The sequence below is a fragment of the Natator depressus genome, chromosome 2, assembly GCF_965152275.1.
Source record: "Natator depressus isolate rNatDep1 chromosome 2, rNatDep2.hap1, whole genome shotgun sequence".
NCBI classification, from domain to species: Eukaryota; Metazoa; Chordata; order Testudines; family Cheloniidae; genus Natator; species Natator depressus.
In genome coordinates, this window is record NC_134235.1 from 155,501,425 (window position 1) to 155,528,862 (window position 27,438).

The 27,438-nt window shown below is 43.2% G+C and overlaps 1 long non-coding RNA gene across 1 annotated transcript; it reads left to right on the top strand.

The window, feature by feature from the left end:
• The first annotated feature begins 748 nt into the window (after positions 1-748).
• LOC141981585 (uncharacterized) lies at positions 749-7,389 on the top strand. The gene is made up of 3 exons (XR_012637842.1): positions 749-853; positions 1,042-1,185; positions 7,293-7,389. It is a non-coding gene; the product is annotated as an uncharacterized LOC141981585 (long non-coding RNA).
• Positions 7,390-27,438: the final 20,049 nt, after the last annotated feature.

Below are 27,438 nucleotides of genomic sequence, written 5' to 3' on the forward strand. Positions count from 1 at the left end.
GCAGTATTCCAATATCAGTCTCAGTGTTGCTGTGTCACCTCCCTATCATACTCACGGCTCTGTTTATACATCTAATGATGGGTTTAGCCCTGTTCACCACAGCACCACACTGGGAGCTCATGTTGAATGGCTTGCCCAGCATGGCCCCTCAATCATCTTCAGAGTCACTGCTTTCCTGGATACACTTCCCCATTCCGTAGGCGTGGCTGGCATGCTTTGTTGCTAGGTATAGGACCCTGCATTTGGCTCTGGTCAAACTTGTTTTGTTTGAATGGGTTCATCTTACCTAGGGACCCAGATTGCTCTGTATCACTGCCCTGTCCTCATCAGTAATTACCACTCTGCCAGTATTTTGTCACCCACCAATGTTATCAGCAGTGCGTTTATAGTGTCTTCTAGTTCATTGATAACAATTATTTTCAAGAATTAGTCCTTGAGAACCTCTTCAGATCCTGAGTGCCCAGTACCTGCTCCCCACAGCAAAGTGAGAAAAGGCCATCCAGCCCAGCTGTTTCATAAGGGCTAAGCATAGAACAAAGAAACGCTTAGGAGTTGTGTCGTCTATAGACTCTGAACAACATGTGGGAGTCCGCAGCTTACAAATGGGCTACAGACCTAGAGTGTAGACAGGCCCCAACTGTGTCTCAGTCTCCCACCCTGATAAATAGGAATGTAATCAGGGAAAATTAAAACTAAATTGACCCCAGTATGTCTATCTGTTTCCCTTTTACAGGTACAGGTTCTTGGTCTTATTATCAGGGTCTATCTCCGAGGAAGCAGCTCCTGTATCCCACCCCCTATCCCACAAGTGTGGTGTAGGAAAGAGGAGAGACAAAAGTTATGTTTGAAATAGGTAAGCAGTGTATTAAGGGTTGATTAAGGGGTAAGGGGAAAACCACAAGTAAACACATAAAACTCAGCAAACAGTGGACTGCAACAAAGAAGCTTGAAGCTCAGACCCAATTTACCCCTCCCTTGGCAACAAGAATATAACAAATCCCAGGTATAGCCTACTGCTAATCAGATGTCATCTATGGGCAGGTCAGATGGTAGGGAGCGGTGGATCCAGGACCTTCTACCCTCGGCCAAACGCTGGCCTTTGGGGAGGAACACTGGGTCTCGGCTGCTGGACAGTGACAAGCTGCTGGACCTGAAGTTGCTGAACCAAATAACCCTGGATGGCAGGTACGTTGATAGTGTCACAGGATCTTTCACAGCTCTTGATCCGGAGACCCAAGCAAAAGCCCAGCTGCACACGGTTGCCCCCCGGACGGATAGCCCCATGATGACGTAGCACAGTTCCTTATAAGGAGTGAGTGGCGGGAAAGTTCCGAGGAGATGGCAGTTACAAGTCAGTTCCAACTGGTTTGAACCAGCCCTCATGCCACAGCTTTGGTGCCTTAATTTTCCCTGCTTTGGGGACAAAATGGAGATTTGACTCCATATTGAAAAGTACCAAAGTCCATATGGATGAGGGGAAACAATGTAAAAACCTATCCTAAACATTTATAATCACTTATTATATCAAATGATCAACAGAAATAATAAACAAAACCTTGATTAGCTCTGTTTTATAGTTGGGGAAACTGAGGCACACAGAGGGAAAGAGATTCCCTCATGGTCAAAAAGCTAGGAATAGAAAATGGCAGGTCTGCTAATAGTGAGTACTGGGTCCTAGACCTGGTTATCTTGGTCTCTCTACTCCAACTTCAGTCACAGCCCGAGTAGAGGTTTTCTTCTTCTCCATGTTCCTTCAACTTCACGTCACTGCAGAAGAAAGATTTTCTGTCAGCCAGCTGGCTCGAATGCATGTGGATGTCGTTCCAAAAGACGTGCTCTGGCTCAGGCACATGTCATGGGTTTGCTGGAGGAACCACTCAGTGACATTGTAGGGCCTGTGTTATACAGGAGGGCCGACCAGATGGACATAATGGTCCTTTCGTACCTTAATATTTTTCTGCTGCTAGGAAGATAACTCTGGATATATTTTCCCTCATTCACTTTCAGCTGGAATAATTTAAATCCAGGCCAAAGGATTTCCTCTTCCATTGTGTCTTCAGCACCTTACATAGCAAACAGTTACTGTTAGCCCACAGGCTTCCAGTTTCGGCCTGTCCCAGGGTGAGATGGCCAGGACAGGGGTTGGAGCTCAACTGCACCTAGCTCAGGTTATGCAGCTCCCTAGGGTGAAGGGAATAAGTGCAGGGGTCATGTGACAAGGAGCAGCATGTGACTAGGAACCAGGCCTGCTGGGAGATATAAGGGCAGCCTGTGCTCAGCCAGGAGAGAGACCCCAAGGGGAGCAGGCCTGGGAGGGGCTTGGATAATCCTTTAAAGGTCAGGGACAAGCCAGGAAGGGGCCAGGCTGAACACAGAGGACAAGACCCTAGGAGAGAAAGACAGGGAAGGTTAGGTGCACAGCAGGGTATGGAAGAGCCAAGTTGGGAGGGATGGGCGCTGGGCTTCTGGGCAGAGTCAGGAACCAAAGCACAGGATGAAGAAAGAAAGGACCTCTCATGGAGGGACAAAGTAATCTCCCCTGGAGGGAAAAGGATCTCCCTGCCATTTCTTAACCTCATGGGCTGTTCCCATGCTCTGCCAACCCCACTCCTATCTCAGCAGCTCCAGCTGCCTGAGGGAGCAAGGACCATAGGCCATCCTGCACCTGGGATAGAGATGGAAGTTGATGATCTATCTGAATATGGTGCAGGACAGTGCTCAGGGCATATGATTGCAGCTCCAGAGCCAAGGGCAGCTTCCCTTTGCTGGCAGGGACTGTGTATGAGACCTTGCAGATTTGGGAGTGAGAGAAGCACTAATGTGGGCATGGAAGTTTGGGGAATAGGGCAGAAGCCGGGTTGGGTAAGGAGGGTAGGGACTTGGGAAGCAAACACAGAGGATCAAACACTTTCTGCATATGGGTCAGGATTCTCCCCACTTCAGAGAGGGGGAAAGTAAGGCACCACGTGGGAGCAGGACCTGGCAGATTTTGCTGAGCATCTGAATAATCGCTATGGCAAAAATATACAGGCTATTAAGTATCAGAAGAACATTAATCAGGGAATTGGAGAGTTATGGGCTGGTCAGAAAAGGTGTAGTATATGGCATAAACCAGTATGCACTCTGCCACCTCACTGGTCTTGGAGACAGGTATGTCTCTTCGACAGGGGTTAGAGGATCTTTCTCTCAGACACACAACTGTCAATAGTTTGGAACAGAAATTCCATCTGCTATTTTGCTCAATGCCCCTGCCACAAACTCCACCCTCCAACCACTGTGAACCAGGTCCAGGAACACCATTCCACTGTCAGGTCTACATGGACCTGCACATCTGCAGACATTGCAACTGGCACATGCGCTGGTGCTGGCACTGTGATGTGAGCTGGATGAACCACCCTGCTGGCCCACATATCCAGCATTCTCTCCCTGAGCAATTGGTCCTGCTTCGCTTCTCTTCTCTTCATCCAGGAACCCCTGGAGCAGTCTCTCTTCATGGACCGTATCCCTCTCCTCCTTGGCTCTTTTGAAAGCAAGGTGCTTTTTGCTCCTCCTTGCCCCTATCTCCAAAAGCTCATGCATGGTCCTCCTCCTTCTGGCCTACTGCCTGCCACTTGTTACACCCGCAGTTTCAGGCAGTAGGCTTGGCCCAGCAGGTATTGGAGTGTCTTCCAAGGAATGCAACAGAGGCAATACTCATTCTATTACCATGGAGCGGGTGGGGGGGAGAAAGAATCCCCCAATTTGCTTTCTGTCTGTCAACAAGGCCATGATTTGCAACATTGTGGAATGTTTCTGCCCTTGGAAGATTCCCACACGCACAAGCCCACCCAGTGCAGGTGTGTGAGTAACCCTGATTTTACATAAGAACATAAGACCGGCCATACTGGGTCAGACCAAAGGTCCATCTAGCCCAGTATCCTGTCTTCTGACATTGACCAATGCCAGGTGCCCCAGAGGGAATGAACAGAACAGGTAATAATCAAGTGATCTGTCCCCTGTCACCCATTCCCAGCTTCTGGCAAACAGAGGCTAGGGACACCATCCCGGCTAATAGCCATTGATGGACCTATCCTCAATGAATTTATCTAGTTATTTTTTGAACCCTGAACTTGTTGATTTTACTTTAAATCAATACCAAAAACTTAAGAAGCTGGATATGGCTGATGCAGGATAGGCTGAAGTTGTGTTTTGGGGACATTTACCAATTTACTGACTCTGACTTTCTTTGTGGCAGGGGAATCCCTTAATATTTTAGAAATATTGGAAAACTTAGTAATTTTCCAGGCAAAGTATGCAGAGGATCTATTCACGGAAATGATGTGTGAACAGCACATCAATGCATACAATGGTTTATTAAGCTACTGGGGACAAGGGGAGGGTGGTCTACAAAAGTTCTCTCTACCCAGAAATCTGAAAAAGTCATCTAGAATTCATGCTCCATGGAAAACTTCTGAACATCACCTTCCATGAGAGGAAGGAAATCAGGATCAAAATTAACTAACTTTTGGATTAGAAGGCAGCCTTCTGCATGCAGCAGAGTGGGTTCTCCCAAACCCTCCTCCCGAGCCCAGCAAAAGAAAAGCCAGGACAAAATAGGGCAAAAGAATGCCCGATGCATGAAGCATCATCTAAAGCCACCTTCCAAGGAGTTAAGGAAAAGCCAGGATAAAAAAGGATTCAAAATTCACATTGTTACTGCTAGGTGCGGTAACAGCTTGCTACTCAAAATATGCATCTGCCGCTTTAGATCAATGAACCCAATATAACAAAAAGCTCCACTTGCAAAAATAGGCCCTCAGGCCTGCTGGGCTTCTTAGCCATTAACAGTATGGAAAGCTGTAATTTTTCCCCTCTGTTTAGACTTGTGAAGGTTTTTTCCCCTCTGTTTGGACTTGTGATGGGGAATACAAACCTCACACTGGGCAAGAAGAGCTTAAGGAGCTGAGCCCTGCCCCAACACACCTGCTGGGGATGCCCAGACTGGGGGAGGATTTAAAAGGGAGCTGTCATAAAAATACAGCTAAGGGTAGCATAAAATCCTTCCTGAGCAGCTGTACTGAATCCTTATCTGTTAGGGGTTAAGAAGCTCAAATAACCTGGTTGGCTCCTGACCAAAAGGACCAATAAGGAAAGAAGATACTTTCAAATTGGAGGAGGGGGAGGAGGTTTTGTTTGTGCTCTCTTTTTTTGTTCCCTCTCTGGATGGAGAGAGAGACCAGGCAGGAAAAACATCACCTGAAAACATACCTGAAATGAGCATCTAAAATTACAAAAATTGTAAGTAAGGGCAAGGAAATGCGCTAGATTATCTTTTCTTTTAGCTTGTGAATTTTCCCTATGCTAAGAGGGAGTTTTATTCCTGTTTTTTGTAACTTTGAAGCTGAGCCTAGAGGGGAATCCTCTGTATTTTAAATCTTTTTATTACCCTGTAAAGTTACCTTCCATCCTGATTTTTGCAGGTGTGATTCTTTTACTTTTTCTTTAAATAAAGTTGTTCCTTTAAGAACCTGATTGATTTTCAGTGTCCTGGAGACAAAGGGTCTGGTCAGTACTCACATTATTCTCAAGCCTCCCCAGGAAAGGGGGTGAAGGGGTTTGGGGGAATATTTTGGGGAACTAGGGACTCCAAGTGGTCCTTTTCCTAATTTTTGTCTAAATCACTTAGTGGTGGCAGCAATACCGTCCAAGGACGTGGAAAGGATTTGTGACTTGGGGAAGTTTTTAACCTAAGCTGGTAGAAATAAGCTTAGGGGGTCTTTCATGCAGGTCCCCACATCTGTACCCCAGAGTTCACAGTTGAGAGGGAACCCTGATGGGAGCAGAACAGCTCACTTGTGGGCAGACCGGGCAAGAGGAAGGACTTCTACCTTGCAGGTCCTGAATGAAGGCAGGAGCTCTCCCTCAGCAACTGCCTGTAGGTCCCTCCCTGAGGGAAGAAGGGACCTGCTTTTGTTATACCCAGTCCAGTGATCTGTTCATCTTTCTCCACCACAATGAGGCCCACAATACAGTCACCCCTAGTTGGGTCCAAAACTTTGTGTTAGAAAAGTATCTATAATTTTTTAAAATCTCCAAGGATCATTTACTACTGGCTATGTGAGACCTCCCCAGTCTGTCTCCCAATAGGAAGTGCCCCATGTGAACTCAGTTATCTTTCCACAAGTCAGACTGGTGCTAAAGGAGAAACTGAACCTGCTCCCTGGTTTGGATTCAGTGAACTCTACCAGCCCCAACTGGTTCCCCTGCTGGGCTGGGTTAGTTAGCAGATTGACCCCTGTCCATTCAAGGTCTTGGGGTTCTCAATAACCAAGAACTGTAAACAGGTAATGATATGTCTAATGTCAAGTGCCACGAGCCCACCACTTTTATTCTCTCTCCCCTTCCTATACGGGTTGTAACCTTGAGAGCCTCTTCAGATCCGGAGTGCCCAGTACCTGCTCCCCACAGCACAGTGATAAAAGGCTGTCCAGCCCAGCTGTTCCATAGGGGCTGAGCACAGAACACATGCTTTGAGTGGTGTTATGCATAGGATCTGAACAACATGTGGGAGTCAGCGGCTTACAAATGGGCTACAGACCTAGAGTGTTGATAAACCCCAACTGTGTCTCAGTGTCCCACCCTGTAAAATGCGGATAATAAATGAATCCTTGATTAGCTCTATTTTATAGTCAGGGAAACTGAGGCATACAGAGGCAAAGAGATTCGCTCATTATCAAAAATTACTGTAACATGCTAGCTCTCTAACTTTAGAGTCCGACTCTGAAGTTCATGGGTTATGAAATAAGAAAAGAACACGTTATACATCTACCATTTGTCTGTGTAATAAAACTGACTAGTCATGCTAAATCATGTACAGGGCTTTGTATCAAGATGCAAGGCAAACTTCCAGGATGGGTCACTGTGATTTTGCAAACAATGAGAGAGTTTCCTGAAAAGATGTTTCCATATAGTCTTTCCCATAAGTGTTTTGCACAGTCAGCATTGACCAATGCATACGATGATAATGCCAAAAGGCTCAAATACAGACCTTTGTATTTTGAGGGTCCGATTCACCACTGAGTTACTCTAGTGTTAGGCTGATGTAACTCCATTCAATATATTCTCCAGCATTTTAGCTCATAAAAAAGAAGAGGAAAACGATAAAGAGATTTATATTTGGAATTGGTTTAGTGAGTATGGGAGGAGGAGAAGGGCACAATGAATCAATGAATCACCCTGCTCCCTTAAATACAACAGCACAACTCTACAAGCAATGCAATTCATGAAAGCCAAATTAAATCTGTCTCAAATAGTTATCAGCCCTATGTGAATCATCAGCACATCATGGCAGAGTTAAGCGTGTCAGCTGGTTCTTCAGGATGAGTGTGCCTGGGCCGTGGAGGGGAGAAAAGAGGTGAGTGGGCTGGAGAAAGGTAACTGATGAGTAGAGTGTAGGTGGGATATTGAATGAGTGAACATTGTATTTCCTTGTGTTGGTGGGATATGAAGTCTAGCAAACTTAATCCTAAATTAACAACGCCTTTTGTGTAGGAGTCTAACGTGGAGATTAAGGAGTAAGCTCTGCAGTTGGAACCCAGGCTGTGGGCCCTTGGTTGCAGAAAGTCTGTCTCAGAATGGCTGTACAATGATGCAAGATGCCTGCAATCCTAGCTCAGGGCTGGCCAACACAGCTGACGAAGGGGTGCTCAACCCCCTCTCCGCCCCAACCCCTACCCACGCTCCACCCCTTTCCCCAAAGCCCCACCCCAGCACCACCTCTTCCCGCCCCCGCTCTGCCTCCACCCCACCTCTTTCCACCCCTGCTTCAACCCCACCCCACTTCTTCTTGCTCGGTTCCTCCCTCTCCCTGAGTGTGCCTTGCCCTCGCTCCATCCCTCCCCCCATCCTCAGTGGGCGGGAGGCACTGGTAGGGAGGGGGAGGAGCTGATCGGCAAGGCCTGCTGGTGGGTGCTGAGCACCCACTTTTTTTTTCCCGTGTGTGCTCCAGCCCCAGAGCACCCATGGAGTTGGCGCCTATGCCTGCAAGGGTGAATTATACCTTGATATTTTCTTTACAAAACTCTTAACTATGGAGGGTGTCCTCTATGAGCAGTCACATCAAAATGTGACTAAATACAAACAACTCGTCTACTTTGTTGACTAAGTATTAAGTAAAATACTCACATGAAATTAAGTCCAGCCACACAACCTATTTGAACTGGAATATATCTGTTCAAAACTATCCACAAACGAGAAAATAACCCTTTGAATGTTTGTGTTTCAGTGAGACAGACAATATCTGGAGAATGTGATGCACCAGCCGTATGAAAAATGAGAGATTTTATTTATCCAGGTGAGATAAAGACAGGAAATTGCCATATTATGTCATTTTCCTCTGAGCAGCCTCCAATGGACTTGCTATTTCCATGAGGACTTATTGTTCCTAGAGGTGACAAGTGATTTAGCTTGTTTGACAGGATTCCATGGTGAGAACAGAAATTGAACGTTTGCCAAATTACCCAGTATCTCTTTTAGTATTATTATGATAAGGTCACATTCCATTGCTAATTTCTTTTCTTTAAACACAGCACTTTATATATGTGGCATTTCAGATGTCGTCTGACTCATCATAATGTTTTGCAAGTGACTAATTACATCACTTGGCTCCTTCATGTCTTCTTTCATCCAGAGATTTCAAAGCACTTTACAAAGGGAGGGAACTATCATTATCTCTGTTGTAGAGCTAGGCAAAGAGGCATGGAACGATGAAGCAACTTGCCTAAGGTGACGGAACAAATTAGAAGCAGAGTCAGGAACAGAACTCAGGTCTCCTGGTTTCCAGTTACCTGCTAACCATTAAACTGTACTGCCTCCCTCTCAACATGGCATGGTATGGACAAGCATGCAGTAGCAACAGAGGTAGGAGGCTGTTACTGGCTGTTGCTTGCAGTTAGAAAATCAGTCTAGCAGGGCATTATATCTAATAAATGAATACAGTCTTCGTGGGGGACAGTTCTGGATCCTGCGCTGGCCCCTCTATGACACTCTTGCAAAGGAGAGGGGCCATAACTGGACTGGAGGAGAATTCCCGCAGCGCAGGAGCACCCTATGGCTGATGTATACACAGGGCATACCATAGTGGGAAGGGGCATGGAAAGGGTTAGGAGGCGGGGAGTAGATGAAGCATGCAGCGCTGTGCAGCTAGGCTGCACAGCAGAGGCCAAGGCTACTATAAGGAAAAGCAGCCCTTGAGGCTGTTCTAAGTTATGGCAAGGTCCATTTTGATGCAAAGGTGGTGTAAAAACGCCTTGGACTGCAAGCTTTTGTGCTGCCTATCCCAGGAGATGCAGAATGGAATTGGGCCCACGATGCTCAAATCACTCAAGAACAGTTTGTGCCATTAAGGCACAGAACTGTGCTGGGGTAGTCTACCGCTGTTCTGCCCCAAAAGACATTGTATCTTTGGCACAATGCCCACTCTATTCTCCCTGGCTCACAGAGGGAGGCTCTTGCTCTCCCACCAGTTAGGAGGATGCAGAGTCTGTCCCGTCTTTGGCCAGCCAGCTTTGTTGTCTGGTGCAGAGGTGAGAGTGAGGTGTATCCCAGGAGCCCCTAGCAAGGAGCTAGCCTTGCACTCTGTAGTGGTACAGACTACTGGGACTGGCTTCAGCAGAGATGGGGTTATAAGTGGTAGGGAAGTTTCCATACCACTGTCTTCACCGTAATTACTTGCTCAGGAGCAAACAACAATCCAGAGCTCTATTTCTAAATGACAAAAGCATCATCTAATGTAACTAAGAAAAACCAAGAGGCCTTTTTCAGTTGTTCAGTATTCACTTTTTATTTGCATAGTGCCCATGTGTGCCTGGCACTTCACAGACATATGATGTTATTATCTCAGTGTGATCATTTTACTAATGAGTGTAAGCATTTACTGCTGAATAACCTCTACTAATTGACCAGTCATATTGTTTCATTTGAGGCTTTAATGGGAGTAAGGTGCTTCCATGAATGTAATAATAAACCAGCCCAGGGTTAAAAGAGAAAAAACACTAATTATTCCACAGCAGCAAAATATCCTAAGTCCCCAGAACACTATTTATTAGGAGAAAAGAGACAGACGTTTATAGAAGAGCGGACAAATACCAAACATTAAGAATGACAAAGTGATTAAATGATTGAATAGCTTTTTAATTTGTCTGTATTTTTCATTTGTACCCAAGCACAACCAAAATATGTACACCCAAACTGCCCATACAACAAGGCTGTTTTCCAGTGACATATACAAAGCAACATTAATGAAAGCAAGCACCCAAATACTTACATAACAGAAAGAGCAGACCTATTGTAATACGCAGATGGATAGAGTTTATTCAGTATGTGATTTTTATTTTAAATTCTCTCCTGTGTTTTTCACAAATCCAGAAATTAATTTTAAACTAATTTCCCTTTAAAGTACTGAAGCTGCTAGACTCTGTGGGTTGTGGAACTTCAGATGAAGTGTTAGGTGACTACTCCCTTTAACAACACACTGCACAGAGCATTTTTTTGTTAAGGGTGGATATTTGTTGCAATGAATCAATTAAAACCTCTTCTGCAACATTAGATGTGTGTTCCTGGACCTGTTTCACAGGTTTTTCAGGAGGGAAAATAACAACAACTTAGGAATTGTAATGTGACAACGCACAGGAGCCAAGCGTATCAGAGAAGACCAGAAGTTTGCATAAGTGAGCTTGGCTTTTCAAAGTGCTATTCAAGGGATCTTTGCAATATCCAATAGGCGCATCATGGTGGAGCAGGAGATGTTATCAAGATGTGTTTGTCCTCAAGAAAAGTGTAAGTGACCACATTTGATTTTTGTGTAAGAAACAAAAACATGACGTGGATAGATGAAATGAAAAAAAAACAATTTAACAATTAGACATGGGGGAGGAAAAGGGGAAATCTTAAAAATGAGTAAAGAAGAAAACAATTAACTTTATATTTCTAGGCTTGCAATATGACCAGGGTTTTTACTTACAAAAGAGAAGGACTCTTGTGTGAAGTATCTTGAAAGGTTGTTTTTTTTATTGTTGGACTTACTGCTTGTATTAGCAAAGAACAGTAATGTAGTGGCTGCTTCAGTGGAGGGGACTTGAACAATGAGTTTAAATAACTTGAGTGACAGACTGAAGTGCTGTGGGAGCATTTTGTAGCAACAGTGTGTTTTTAATCATGCAATGTCTTTCTTTGCATTGTCAAAAAAAAACAAAACTTTTTTTTTTCTGACTCACCAGCAAGCTCTCTTTCACCTTGTCCAAATGTCAGCTGAGAATTACAGCGCAATGACAGGAGTCTTAAATTGATCCAGGAAAAAAAGGTGCCATTACAGAGCTTCTCAGCCAATCCATAATAGTTCCTTTATTATGGGAAAAATTAAACAATTTGTGAATGAAAAAAATCGTTGTCTGTTTGTTTTTGTTTTTAATGTTAGGGAATCAACCCTCTTTCAGGCAACAGCAAGGGGAATTTTAGGCACCGTCAACTAACCATGTAGCAGGAAGCTGAAAGCTTAGTTGGCTGCAAACTAGTGCATGTGGGTTGAATAACTTGGAACTGGAGCTGTTTAAACCAAACAGTCAGGGTGGAATTTGGAACTGGTGTGCCCATGAACCACTTGAACACGCTGCCACAGTGGAGCTTTGATGCAAAGAGCGGAGGCAGGCTAAAAGCTTTCAAATTGCTTGGCTTGTTTGGTTTGGCAGCTTAAGTAGGATGTCTTAAGTTAAAATTTTCTTCTAGGAGACGGATCAGCTTGGTTCTGAAAATAGAAATGTAGCTTGTTTCATGTTCTCTGGGGTTTTCCAAATTCCTGAAAGATTTTTTTCTTTACATTGATTAATAAGAAGAGAATCAGATAAGGATGTCATTAAAGAGGCGGATCCTCCCTGATTGTTTTGTACTTTTGTCTTGTTCGTGGCAGTCGGCAGAGTCTTTCTGCACCCACTACTGAAGATTTTATAGGTCCCAAAGGGAAAGACTCAGGGCCACATCCTCAGCCCTTTTGCATCACTCAGCTCAAAGTGATTGTAAATCTGGCTTAACTGGCCTCCTAAAGATAATCCCTGCATAGGGAAAGTTTAGGGGAACTCAATAGCTATTCTCCTGCTCTCAGGCCTCTGTGTAGGGGATGTGGCTGATCACAAGGAGGTGTGGTCAGAGCACAGCTGTCCCCAACTGACAAAGTGCCCCGTAGTAGGAAGCAACTTAGAGCAGACCGGGGATGTTATGGGGACTGAACAAATCCCTGGAGCTCCCTGGCAAGCCTCTAGAGCAGGGAGCTAAAAAGGCAGCATTAAGCCTTCTTTGCCCCCATATTAGTCTTATACCAGGCTCAGCTTGGCTGGCAAAGGATCCAGTCCCTAGTAGGAACTGATGTAAAGTGAATGCAATGGATGTTTTCAGGACTCCCCAAATGATATTTAGAGTTGCGGTATTTGTGGCTATGAAACTATGGTTCTTGATCTTTTTTTCTGTATATTGCATCTTTTACGTTTCTATGAGATCAGTGTTTCTGGGGGTGACGGCTGTTTTGTTTCTGCTGCAGCCTGTACAGTACAAATTAAATGTGTACGTCGTGCTCTTTCCTTGAAGAGTTTACTTTTGTCCTTCGTTGTTGTTCTCCTTAATCTAAACTAAGGATCACATTGGGCTGAAATTATATGGCTGCTTTTTACTGAAAACAGAACGTGAATGAAATTATTAAATTATTCAACTTTCCGTATTATATATAACTTGCGAAGGAGTGTGAATGATTATCCAGCCTCAATCCTGGCACTCAGTTGAATTAATATTTTATATAAGAACAAGCCTGCTGCAACATGCTGTGCACTGTAGAATCTGCAGCAGATACACAGAGAAATCTTTATAGCAAGGACTGCACCAAAAGGGAGTGAACTGATGGAGGAATGAACCCTTTTCTTCCAAATGATGAAATACCTGGAGCCTCCAGTGCTCACAGTGGTTTAAATCAGGAGTAACTCCGCTGAAGTCAATGGAGTTACTTGGCTTTTTAAAAAGGGAGTTGGCATGTTTGACAAATCAATTAAAAAACAAAATTAAGACTGAATATTCCAAATCAAGCTGGACAGTGCTCAGTCCTGCAAGGTGCAGCGCAATCTAACCTGATCTAGAAAAGCAGTTATGCACTAAATTAAGTGCTTTCTGGATTGAGCCACAGAGATCAGCACTTTGTAGGATAACTGATTAAGGCTATGGCTACACTAGAGAGTTTACAGTGGCACAGCTGTATCGGTGTAGCCGCTCCATGCCAACAGGAGAGAGCTCTCCCATTGGCTTAATTCCTCCAGCCCCCGTGAGCAGTGGTAGCTATGTCAGTGGGAGAAGCTCTCCTGCCAGCATAGGACTGTCCATACTGGCACTTAAATCGACATAAGTTATGTCGCTCAGTGGGGTGGCTAATTCACACCCCTGAGCAACATCATTTTTGTAGCGTAGCCATAGCCTAAGTGTGTTAAAGAAGATATTTTTGTTGTGGTTGATCAGTGTATTAAGTCTTTAGGAGTATGCAGCTCTTCGGGACAATGGCCTTATTTTTGTGTATAGTGCTAAGTGGTGTAATGCTCTTTAAGCTGAGTTCCTCTCATCAAAACTGTAAAGGAAAACATTAACGGCTGTGGAGAACAAACAGGGCTAGTGATAATTGATGGAAAACTCAAAGCCAGGTATCCTGAAATGTAGGGTATCAGAGGGGTAGCCACGTTAGTCTGGATCTGTAAAAGCAGTAAAGAGTCCTGTGGCACCTTTACAGACTAACAGACGTATTGGAGCATAAGCTTTCTTGAGTGAATACCCACTTCATCAGATGCATGTAGTGGAAATTTCCAGAGACAGGTATAAATATGCAAGCAAGAATCAGGCTAGGGATAAGGAGGTTAGTTCAATCAGGGAGGATGAGGCCCTCTTCTAGCAGTTGAGGTGTGAACACCATGGGAGGAGAAACTGCTTTTGTAGTTGGCTAGCCATTCCCAGTCTTTGTTTAATCCTGAGCTGAGGGTGTCAGATTTTGCAAATGAACTGAAGCTCAGCAGTTTCTCTTTGAAGTCTGGTCCTGAAGTTTTTTTGCTGCAGGATGGCTACCTTTAAATCTGCTATTGTGTGTCCAGGGAGATTGAAGTCTTTTCCTACAGGTTTTTGTATATTGCTGTTCCTAATCTCTGATTTGTGTCCATTTATCCTTTTACATAGGGACTGTCCAGTTTGGTCGATGTACATAGCAGGGGGGGCATTGCTGGCACATGATGGCATACATTATATGAAATGTAGGGTCTTTCTGGTATTGATCAAGTACTTCCATGTGTATTCTATGTACCATTCTCTATCTCAGAACAACATATTAGCTAAACCTCTTTAAAAGAAACGCTGAAGGTAATCACTTCATTTGTCCACCTTCCTCGGTGTAGCCTAATGCAGTCGGACACAGGGGGCTCCATCACTGGAAACGTAGCACATGATTAATCAGGGGATATGGTTTTCGTAGGTATGTGGATGTTTCTCCACATAGAGAAAACTGTTAGACAATGTTACAGGGCAAGGACATGGGAGAGAAATCGTACCTAAAAGGTGACAACTTTGCCTGTCTCTTTAAATCTTAGTCAGGCAGTTTTGTGATCTGTCATTCTGTTTCTTTCATGCGTTATCTTGGGAGGCTGGGGACATGTTTGTGCCTGGAATTTCTAGTGATAAATGCTGCATGCACTATATTTGTCTTGCCCTTGTCACTGACCTGTGTGTTAAGTATGACAGGAGCAGAGGGGTAAAATGTCCTGGAACAGTGGCAGTGAACTTAAGCTTTCAGCATCTCTTCTTGCCTTTGTTGCCTCAAAACTAGTTAAATGCCAAAGTAAATCCCTGCGCATTGCAAACATCACATTCAGGCACAATTACAGTACAAGGCTCATCCAAACTGCTAGTCATTTATTAAAATACAGGGTTTTCATGCTACTCTTACTGTTGTCACCATTGTTACTTTGCTGAATCAAAACTTCAAAGGGGGAATTATGTGTGGGCAACCAAGAATCTGAGAATAATTGAAAACACAGCACTCTCCTCTGTCTCAACCACCCCTTTCCTCCTCACCCCTTTGAACCTGCCAGCCAGACTTCTTTTGAGAGAAATGGAATTTGAATGGAATGAAAAAATGTATCGAAGCAATATTTACCAAGAACTCTAAGTAACTCAGAAAGCAGAGTGTGTGTGTGTGTGTGTGTGGCAATGTATATCAGTAGAATCATGATAGCAGAGAACATTGACCCTCCGTTAATTAGGATTCGTTAAAAATGGCTATAGGAAAGAGAAAGATAATGTGATTGTGTTATGGGGTATAAAGGCTTTTAACAGCAGGAGTTTGCTGCTGTTGTGTGCAATGTGATCTTCTCAAAGTCACAACAGAGTTATGTGGTTCCTTCTAAAGGAGTGGCAATAAATCCTTTAGACCACATGACAGAATCTTGTAGACTGTATTATCCATGTGGTATCTATATGAAAAGCTATTTCATGGATGTTCTAGAGTTTTAAAAAATTATATTGGGATGTTTCTTCTATTTTTTCCTCCTGCAGAGCCAGGTGTTTTGGTTACTGATAGCTTTTAACTAGTAATCGTTGGATTTATTTTATAGCACTATTCTCTGTTCATTTGTTCTGCATGACAGCACCCCTATATTGCAGGTGCCAGAAGTATATTTTTGTATTTTCAAGAGAATAGATCACAAAAATGCAACAGACCAAATAAGCCCTCTACAAAACCAACCAACCAAAAACTTGAGTTACCAAAACACAAAAAATGACCCAAGAATTTGTTTAAAAGGCACAACATTTTCCCCATGTTCACATAACTTAAAAATGATTGATTTCATTCAGTTTTTCCAAAAAGATTCACCATTGGTCCATGCTACCAGCTGGCTGGCCCTTTAAAGGGAGTTGGTCTCAGCCTTTCCTGTGACATAGCAGTTAACCCCCAGCTGATCCTCATCTGGGAACTCAATAACAGTTAGTGATCCCAGCTGTGGAAGGGTCAGGAAGAAGTGCATGGAGAGGGAAGAGATCCAGGAGAGAGGAGCAAGTAGAATACCCTCTCTGTGAATAGGGCCCTGGTGAAGGCAGGCTCGAGGGAACTACAGGCAAGAAGGACCTCCAAGAGAAAAGCCCTGGGAGGCTGTATTCAGCCTAACGAGCCAAGAGAGAACTCTGCAGTCCCCAGGAGCAAGAGTGAAAAGCGGGGAACTTCAGCATAGCTCAAGAGAGATAGAAGGATCTTCCCTTTAGATGGGGGTGTGGATTTTTTAGCTGGACTCTTGTTATGCCAAAAATGGGACAAAACTGGAAAGAGGTGACCTGGCCAGAGGGCTGGGCCACAGAAGATATAGCTAGAGACAGGGTCCCAGGAGATCAGCAGTGCAGGGCTGGCATTCCTTCCCCTTCTTTGATCAGTAAGGTAGCCTGTGTGATGGTAACCAGCTTGCCCCCAAAGTCTTCCCTTTTTAAGAACCCCAAAAGGGAGCGATGGGCAGAATAGCCCATCCAGTATTTTGTCCACCATTTTGAACTAATTGGTGTCAGAAATTAGATCTATGATTTCTGGTCCCACACTTCTCTTGTTTCCCAGGAATAATCTTAATACAATCCTTGTGCTATATTAGTAGACCACCTTGTTTGGGTTAATTGATTCTTTTTTCTCCCCTTTGTAACTTTCCCCATCAGCATATATAGTTATTTATTACTGTGATACTTTATGATCTCTTGTTCACTTTTCATGGTTGAACTCACAATTAGGGTAAACTTGTAGGCCCGATTATAACCACAGGGGCATGCTCAATGGGTGGAGCGGAGCCGAAGTGGAAGCACAATGAACATTGTACCATTCAAAGATTGCAGAGAAATATTATTGGACAGACAACATAAGTTATGTTGACTCTTTCTGCATGAAGTGCCATTGACATGCCTCTGTGAAAAACATCTGAGGCTAAGGTGATCAATACCGGCTGCTCAATGCACTCAGAAGACAAGCTGACTGTACTTGCCCTAAAGAAATGGCTCAAGCATGGCCAGACAAGGACTCTGAGGCAGTGTCAAAGTCCTCCCAAGGGACTTGTGGTTGTGCGCACTTTGTCCAGGTATCCCAAGGATATGGGAGATACAGGGGCCTTGCCTGCACGAGACATTTTTCTTAAAAATCTTCTGCTGCTGCTCCTGTCAATACAGAGCTATTCTGATGGTAGCAAGGGTGAGAATGCCAGTGCAGACAGGCCACCAACGTCCACCTGTGTTTTACCCACCAGGTCATTAACACCTGCTCTGCGGGGCAGAGGGGTCACACAGCATTCAAAATGCCAGTGGCCAGGCTATACTAGATTCACACCTGTCATGAATAGGGGGAAGCATAGCAACCTTTATCTATGCAGTCGCATAAAATCCCTCCTTGGCAGCTGTACTGGATTGCCTTACCTGTAAAGGGTTAAACAGTCCACAAATAACCTAGTTGGCACCTGACCAGAAGGACCAATGAGGAAAGAAGGGAAAGGGAAGGGGGGGGAAGGATTTGTTGTTTTTTTTTGTTCTGTGTTTTGTTCCCTCTCCAGACGGAGGGATAAGCCAAGCAGGTACAATATCTCCTGAAAATATACCTGGAATAATCCATCCAAAACCACAGAAACTGTGAGCAGGGTAAGGAAATGCGTTAGGTTATGTTTTGTTTTGGCTTGTGAATTTTCCTATGCTACAGAGGTAATTTCATTCCTGTTTTTGTAACTGTGAAGCTGAGCCCAGTGGGGAATTCTCTATGTTCTAAGTCTTTTTATTACCTTGTAAAGTTACCTTCCATCCTGATTTTGCAGGTGAGATTCTTTTACTTTTTTCTTTTAAAGAAAGTTCTTTTTTTAAAGAACCTGATTGATTTCAGTGTCGTGAAGACAAAGGGTCTGGTCTGTGCTCACATTGCTAAAGCAACTGGTTGGTATATTATTCTCAAGCCTCCCCAGGAAAGGGGGTGAAGGTGCTTGGGGAGATATTTTGGGGGGGATAGGGATTCCAAGTGACCCTTCCCTGAATTTTTGTGTAAATCATTTGGTGGTAGCAGCAATACAGTCCAAGGAAAAGGAAAGGAATTTGTGCCTTGAGGAAGTTTTAGCCTAAGCTGGTAGAATATAAACGTAGGGGGTCTTCCATGTGGGTCCCCACATCTGTACCTCAGAGTTCAGGCCAGGGGGGACGGGACCCTGACAACACCAAAGGCTAATGTTAACAAAAAAGGATAGTGTAGACAGAGCCTATGAGGAAATGTGGGCTCATGAATGTCTATTTCCTAGCCTTCCTAGCATACCTTTCACATAGTACAGGTGGGCATCTGTTTCCTGCTGCTCTTATTGTTCCGCAGATTTACTGAGAACTGGAGAACTGCATTGGGAGTACTGGAAAGACTTGCTTCTCTGTGGTGTATTTCACCCTTTGTGGGTGGGGTCAACGTTTTCTTGATCACACCCCATGCTGATTCTGCAGAGTTGGCTGTGCAGTGAAGCAACTAGTACCGTCTGCTGTACTGTCCACATCGTAACTCTTCTGCTGACTTGCCTTTTTTTCTCACCATGCGATTACATGGCCCTTCATCTGGCAAAGGATTCTGCTATAGACACCTGGGGCCAGATTATGCTGTCAGTTACCCTAGTGTGATGTCACTGGAGTTACTCCTGATTTACCTGGGGTAACTGAGAGCAGAACTTGAACCACTGTTTCCATTTGGAGGGAAGGTCCAGCTTAGATCTATGGCCTGTGGAGTTATTCATTCCTTTCTACTCCTACAGAATAGAATGAGTGGATTTTTTTCAAGCTTATTTCACTAACGCAGAAGGTCATATCACCACCATTAACAGGATCTCAAAGAGAGAAAGCAGTGTGTAGCACCTGTGAACTGATTTTTACTGAAGCCTGTTTCTCTCTGTTTCCAGTTATGTAATAGTAACAACACTAGAAAAAGACTTTTCTCTGAGCAGGATTCCTTGAAGTATTTTGCTGCCATTAACTGTATCCATGGTCAATATATCCTGTTTGCACAATGCCTGGGCAGTTACATTTGGTTGAAATGTCCTCAGTAAATGCCCCTGGAATTGTTTGTGTGTTGTCTTTTGTAATTAGGCACCCATTAAAAAATACAGTAAATGCCAAGCGGGAAAAATTAGACCTTTATTTGCAGCATGGACAAACTTTTGTCAAAGACCACTTGAAGCCTGACCGATGTGGCTGTTGGCAACTGGTTGAGAGAAAATAAACCTCTTAATCTGAGTTGTGGTTTCTTCATTAAAAATCTGAAAACTTTCAAAGTTGTTGGTAGCAGTTCCATCCACAAGGTGTGGTTCCCACTTGAGGTTTTAGCCATTCGTAGCGTGGGATTCTGCCAAACGATAGCTAAATCAAAGTTACACTTACAAAAACATTTAGGAAGCCCTGTTTTAGGAGCGAGTGCACATCGTGGCTGTGACTCAGAGCACGCCCACACACTGGATAGTCTGATTAGAATCTAAATTACTATGCCAGTTCCAGTTCTTGTTCAGAAGGTCAAAGTAGCCTGGGAAATGCTATTGCTCCTTCTCTTCTCTGTACAACTTTTTTTCCCCAACTCGCAAAGTCATTTTGCATGGCACGGCATCAGTGGAGTCCATTGATTTATTGTCATAAACAATTGTATTCCAAGCTGAGAATCATGTAAGTCTTTCTGAAAAACCAGCCTTCCTCCCATAATAGCCATCCAGGATGTGTTTGTGTTGCACAGAAATCATTAGGCTCTACAAAATCTGTACTAGAATCAGAGATACTGAATATGATCAGAAAAAGGGTCAAAGATTTCCCTAATACTATACTTATTTTGCTCAGAGCCAGAGGGTTCATATTTCATGCCATTTGTAGTCGGGCACACCCTCAATACCAGAGCCCAATAGTTCAAAGGTCAGAGAGCCTGGCAAAAGATGACCCACTCTGTCATTGGCCTTCACACAACTCAGCAGGGCTCTCTCCAAGTCAGATCTGAACAACCTCACTGAGGTCATTCAGGATATGTCTACACAGAAAAGAAAAACCCGCTGCTGGCCCCCACCAGCTGCCTCGGGCCCGGAGGGCTTGGGCTGCGGGGCTGTTTCATTGCTGTGTCGACTTCTAGGCTCGGTCTGGAGCCTGAGCTCTGGGGAACCTCCCAGCCCTCAGAGTCCAAGTACCTTACAAGAGGTAATAAGCACCTCCTTGAACAGGTCGTCTGTTGAGAAAATATTGAGTGTACATGATAGTGGACAGCAGGGGAGAGTGAAACTGTGGAATAGTGTTAGAAGGGGGGGAGGGATAGCTCAGTGGTTTGAGCATTGGCCTGCTAAACCCAGGGTTGTGAGTTCAATCCTTGTAGGGGCCCATTTTGGGATCTGGGGCAAAAATTGGGGCTTGGTCCTGCTTTGAACAGGGGGTTGGACTAGCTGACCTCTTGAGGTCCCTTCCCACCCTGATAGACTATGACTCTAAGCCTTTACCAGGCCAATGTTTTGATGTTCTATAGGCTGGGGTGCTTCCTCATAAGAAAACAGTCACATCAGATTCTCATTCCTGTGCTGATGTGTGTTTAAAAAAAAAATTATGAGTTTTATAAATCATAAGGGATTAATAAAATGCTAGGGGTTTATATGCTTTCCTGCAAATCCAGAGCCTATCTTCTAGAGACTTCTACAGCTTTTCAAAAAGCATCAGACAGGGAATTGCAGTGAGTAAAATGGGCCATGATTAAGGCAGACATAAGAATCTTTACCAGGGCAGTGAGAAGAGGTGCTGACAAAGCTTAGCACTTCCAGAGACAAGAAGAGGAAAATTCCCTTCACAGGCAACGAAGGCAGAGAAGAAAGGAGATCAGGACCAAAGATAACATCAGGATTTCTGGCTGTGGGGGCAAATTAAAGTAATATTTGAGGAGAGTGATGGCTATGTGAAACAAATGGAACACTGAATAGTGTAATCTAGCAAGAGAATTTTTCCTCTTTGAATCATTCAATGGTATGAAGTTATGGTGTATCTAGGAACGAGGCAGATAATAGAGGAGAGAGAGAGGCAGCTGAGAATGAGTCTAAGAATAATATAGGAAAAAGGGAATGTGAAATCCAGGGTCTGTACATTTTTAAAATATAAAAGGAAATACTACTTCATACTGTATTGTAATTACTACTGCAGGGAGTCAGAAGAAGAAATACTGTAGCTGAATAATTGTGTGGCCTGTTAGTAACTTTTGCATCTGTGAAAGCAAAAGAAAGATTAGTTACATCTCATGTTTTGGATTATAGCTAATCACCTGGCTGAACAAAACCTTCCTCTGAAACTTCCATATATACCACTGATGGAGGATGTACACCTGCACTCAACAGACCAATGCTGTCATGTTCCCCATTATGGAAACCATTTCCAAAGTTAAAACTAGCAATGAACGTTCTGAGGGAGACGATAGGCGACAGAGAGGCTCAAGAATGGAACTTTGAGGCACTCTATAGTAGAAGGGATGAGGGGAAGATGTAAAATATCCACTGGAAATTGCATCAATGGGAGCAGAATCTGAACCATATCTCTTATTTCATACAAATATCGATACAACAGTTGTGTATAGCTATGCCTATAATCTTTGTTATATAAAGTCTGCTTCTCTTCCCCATTTGCTATGCTATTTCAATAGGCCATATCTTGTTGCCCATTCCAGATTGGCTGCCCATATATTTGGTAGTCATGGTGTTCTTACTTAAACATTTTTGTTCTCCTTATTGTGCTTCTGTAAGACAAAATGCCAAAGAGTCTTTATGACTCTGATCTTTGGAACTTTTCCATTTAGCAAATGTAGAATTCTTTCTAGATCCAGAAATGTTTTTCATTAACTCTTTTTAGTTCAACAAGGGGTGTCTTGGGAAAATTTAAAAGTTTATCTAAAATATTTGGAGGGGGGCCTGCTCCTCCCGGATTTTGTAGATGTATTTTTGAAGAGCTTTTGTAAAAAATTTCAAGATGGAATTAAAATGATATGTTATAGGTGTGTACTGTGGGCTAAATCCTGGCCTCAAGGACAAATCCCAAATAAATGTGCACAGCGCTTACATGGTGGTTCAGAGTGTGCAATACTCCCCCCATAATCATGCAGGTTGTGGAATACAGGGAGGCTTGACCCTGGTGCTGACCCTTGGCTTCATTCCCCAATCTTGATACCTGCTCTGCCCACTAGACTTGACTCCTGCTCTGACTACCAGGCAATATTGCCTATATAACAGTCCTTTTATGGTATTTCATTGTGGAGTTATTTGTCTGTATGTTGCGATGGAGCAAGAAACTGTGTGAAACTCCAGAAAATTGAGGGGAGGGGGCTCTTGCAACTGGTCTTTCCTCTTTCCACAGATCACCATCAGGGTTTGCTTTCAGTTTTTTCACCTTTATCGCTAAGCTAACACTTCCCCCCCCCCGCCCCCCCGGCTGGGACATAGCTAAATTGAAGTCTGCAGCTTGACCATCAGCCCCTCTTGGTCATTGACAGCAGAGGCGCTTGACCTAACTTTTTTCAAAAGATCGCTTTTTATTTCTTTTATTATTATTTATTATTTATTTGAAACTAACTATCCTATGGCCAAAAGTAGGGGAGAGATGATTCTGCCATCCAGGAGACATCTCACTGTCTGCTAAAGTCTGTCTTGTCAAACTCACTGATCGTCAAGGGCTTGACTCTTCACTCATTCACATGAATGGGAAAACCTGCATTGCCTTCATTGGAAGCAGCATGAGGTCCTTCAATCTTTTCCCGGGAAAACTCCATAGTAGTGTCACACTATTACAGCTCTCCTGAGGTTAACACCATTGGCATGCCAGGCTCCATGTAAGAAGTGAAGTGGCTGATACCTAATGCTACATTCCATGCACACCAATAATTTATTATGAATACTATTCATTATTCTCTGGCCAATGACTTTCATTGTTGTTGTGAACTATGCACAGGCTTTGCAAGTGTAGCAATTACAGGACATTAATTTCATAGCAGAACCAAACAATGTGCAATAGATTAAACTGTTTGTGTGTTATACGTTCTACCTACTGCTCCACCAATACATAATGCATACGTGTAAACGGAGCTCTTGTTTTCCACCTCTATAAAAAGCAAGCAATGTGCCCATTATTTAAAGTAAACAAGCAGCTTTGCAACCTTAAACATAGTACTTTTATAAACCCTCAAGTGTGCAATTTCATTGTTAATTTGTTTAATTGCTTTCAAGAAGAGATGGGAAGCTTGGTGCTGATGACATGTTTAATGCCCCAAATCTGCCATTTGTTTTAAACAATAACTTTATTGCTATTCTTTCATTATTGCCTGAATTTTAATAAGCTTGATAAAATTACTTTAATCAGATGGATTTCTCTAAGTATTTTGTCAGCACGAGAAATCAAGCAAAATTATGTAAAGCAAATACACTGTAGATTTGATATTTGAAACAACATATTACTAGTAATCAAGCTTATTGTTATGTTTACAGCCCCATAGGTGGGCATGGTGCTTTATTGGCAAATATAACCACAAGCTTGTACTTTCTTCACTAGGCAATGATCCATCAGACGACTCATTCAGTCAGCTTGATTTCATGCACTCATATAATCTCATATTGAAAACATGGCAAGATTCAACAAACTAATTACTGTGATGAGTAAGCAAATGACAAATGTGCTCCACCTGCTGTCAGTGAAAATTTAGGGCTGTATTTTAATCTGTTACACAATCTTGTGTTGCCATACCATGTACTTTGTAAAATCAGCTACTGAGTATTTTACTAGATAAAAAATTGCTTAAGTGAGCTTGAAAAATGGATCTGTAGTCCTCACGTTAAATAGTTAATATCATTGTCTCCACTTAGGTCTGACAATGCATGCACACAATTCACACTAATATTGCTCGTGCACACAAATAGGAAAAAGTGTTCATAAATGAGCGTGTGTGCAAATAGTATTAAACACACACATAGAACTACCTTAATGCAAACGAGGTCCCTTTTACTTTGTGCCTGCAGCATCCATATGGGGGAGTTACTGTGCAGCTCACTAGGGCATTCTGCAGTTCACGCCCCCATAGTCTCAACGGCAGGAACATGTTGACATAGCCTAACTTTGGTTTGCATGTTTATAATGGTCACTTCCGCAAGCATATACAATTTTTAAAACTCAATTTTTTGTGTTTTGAAAAAGCACTTGGGTCAACCGAAAACACCCCCCCCCCGAAATGTGAGGGGTTAGTTCCTAACTGGAATTAAAACAAAACTCAAAATCCTCCACGAAATAGAACTTCTGTTCTCTACGTAGCTCTAGTAATGAATATAAAGGAACTACTCCCCAGGTGGCAAGACATTTTCACATACCAAATAGGACAATCCATGAATTGTCAGTTTTCAATAATACAGCTGCAATGGTTCCTTTAGGAGCGCTGCATTTGAACAAATGCAGGCCCAGCAATTGTTCTTCATGTCATGTCAACTGAACCCTCTTAGCTAACGTCTCATCCATTGGCCAAGATTTGAAGAGAGCATATAGATGAAGAACAGATGAAATATAATGTGTTGGCTTTATTACTATCGGGATCCAGGTTTTTTTTTTTTAATCTGTTTATAATGGTCACTCTTGAGCATAACAAACATGTCAGTAGTTCCTATTTCACCCATGTTTCCAACTTCAAACCATTTTATTGGTGTTCCATACATACAGTAATTCAGCTCTGCTTTTCACAAGAAGGAGCGCTGTAGTATACATTTCCAAACAGTGGAAAGATTTTATTTATTTATTTTTTTTGTAAACTTAGTTTGCAGTAGCTTCCTCTGACATACAGATTCACTCACTATCCATTCTCTGGACTGGGGTCCTTTAGGAACTGATAGTGTGTAAACACTGTTTGTGAGATTTGCAGTTGATGGGTTTTGTTAAACATCCTTAGGCTGCACTGTAATGGGGCCTTTGGTGGTGTTGCACAGTGTACTGTGAATGGACTTCATACGTTATACAGGTTTGGCCACATTTTTGTGAGCTATTATTAAAACATACTTGCAGCATACGCCTTTGGAAGCGTTACAATCTATGCATACCTGCCTACAATGGGAAACTACAAAGCCTCAGATTTCCTCTTGGCTGCCTTCTTCCTCCCACGCCCAGCGTGCTTTGTGCCATTTGAAAACAAAAGTTAACATCAAATCATTTTATTTTGTTGGCATCAGAGAAATAACATAGCCCCTTCTGTAAGTGAATTTGGAGATGGTGGAGATGAGGAATTAAAGAGCCATCATCTATGCAGCCTAACTGGGTAGGCATCATCTCCTACCTATTAAATATTATTTTCACAGCAGCAATGTGGACTGGACCCCTCTAACCATGTTTTCGTCACCAGTTTGGCCAGTCCTCCTTCCTCTGAAGTCCTTGTTAGATTGGAATTCCCAGCTTACATCACACCCCTTGAGCTCTTATCCTAGGGATTCTCTGTCCCCCACTGGTTCAAAATAGCAGTCCAGTTCTTGCTAGAATGCCTTGATGCCCAAACACAGTTACCTGTCATGGTAGGTGTGCATGTACAAACATGGAATAGTTGCTGTGTAAAAACAAACTCAATTGAGTTACTTCAGCCAACTGAGATGATCACACTTCTTGCCAGATGTGAAAAGCAATGTTAAAATTGAACTGGTAAAAAAGTACAGCAGGGCCTTAAAGGATCAATGGGAACAAACCCAGACTTGGCCCATCTTAGAACTAGTGAGAGCCACTTCAACTACTGAGATTCAGCCTCTAGTTTGCAAAGTAGGGAACCTGTATAAAATGTGTGTGTGTGTGTGTGTGTGTGTACAGAGAGAGAGAGAGAGTTTTGCCAGATCTCTATGGGTATAAATCTGTGTAGCTCCACTGACTCCAGTGATGCTTTGACAGTTCACACCAGCGGAAGAGCTGGTCTATGATATTTTTCAAATAGTCTCCTTAACTTTTCCAGATAGGAATGATTATGCAAGGATACTGTTATAGGCTCTACTGTGTTACACTGGCTGAAGTTACCAGTGAGGTTACTCTAGATTTATGACGGTGTTCCAGAATAAAATTGGCACTCAACTCTAGATTCTATTTTAGATGGTTTGTGTTTTTAATGCTGATGAATGAACTGCCTTGAATCTGTTTTTGTACCAAAGTTATGTTAATATCAGCCTCATTAATTAATTGGTGCTATGCCTGTTGCATCTTATGAGAAATGAATTCTCCAGCTCCAACTACAAGTTCTTGTACCAGCCACCCTCCTTGTTTGACAGTCACTTTGGGAACAATCCTAGCATAATTAAAATTATTTTTGGATTTGTTCTGATTTCTCCAATCTGACTAAAACTCATTAAGATGCTACACCTCACTTAATAGAATACCCTTGAGCAGTAGCAGCAAAAATCACTTCATTAAAGGCTGATGTAATCCTTACAATCATAGACATACTGTTTGCTGCAAAGAAATTAATTAAGGCCATGTTAATTTGAGAGAGAAACCTGCAAAAGTAAAGAAAGTCAGAGTCTAAGTGTCCAGTTCAGTTCTCTGGTGTGTTCCCCCACCCTCCCTCCACCCATGCGGATATGATCTTTCAACACATCATCAGGTACAGGGGGTCAGATCCTTAGAAGGTGGAGTTTTGCTGACTGTCCCAACCTGCCTCAGCTTGAGTTAGATTTGTGGTTTCCTATGAAGTGATGTTGAAGGAATTGTTGATACTCATAAATATTTGGATTGTAGCAATGTCACAGTTTTTGTAAGGTTACTTTTTATTGTGTCAGGGCAGTTCAGACTTTGGGTCAGATCCTGTAGTTTACACAATCTGAAGGGTGGAGGGTGCAGAACCATACTTTTTCCGGGGAGCCCCAGGAGGAGTTGTACTGGAATTCCCTGGTAACATGCAGGGGAAATGCATGTTCTGTGCCATCCCTTTGCTTAGCCACATGCTCCCTCGTATTCCTGGTCAGCTCACAAGGCAGGAGCAGAATAATTGGGAGACCACAGCCCAGCCTCCTCACTATCTAATCTCGGGATGATTTGTGTTCCTGGGCATGCCCCTTGATTTCTGCAAGGGCAGGATCTGCTCTTGTGCCTAGGCCCAACCCCCTCTTTTCTGGAACATTCTCTTTCCATTTTCCAAGACTGAAAAAGAGCCACTGGACTGTGCAGCACATTAGTACTACTTGTATGATGAACCCCTGGTTGCTGCAACAAGACAATCCATTCTGAATCCATTTATAGTTTAGTGTTTAGAAATGGATGGAGAGGAGAACCACTCTGACCTGAAAGGGACTGAAATCAGACGTTTATGTGGCACAAAGCCACTAAAAACTGGAATCTGTCCAAGTCTAGCAGTAGCCTCCAGACACT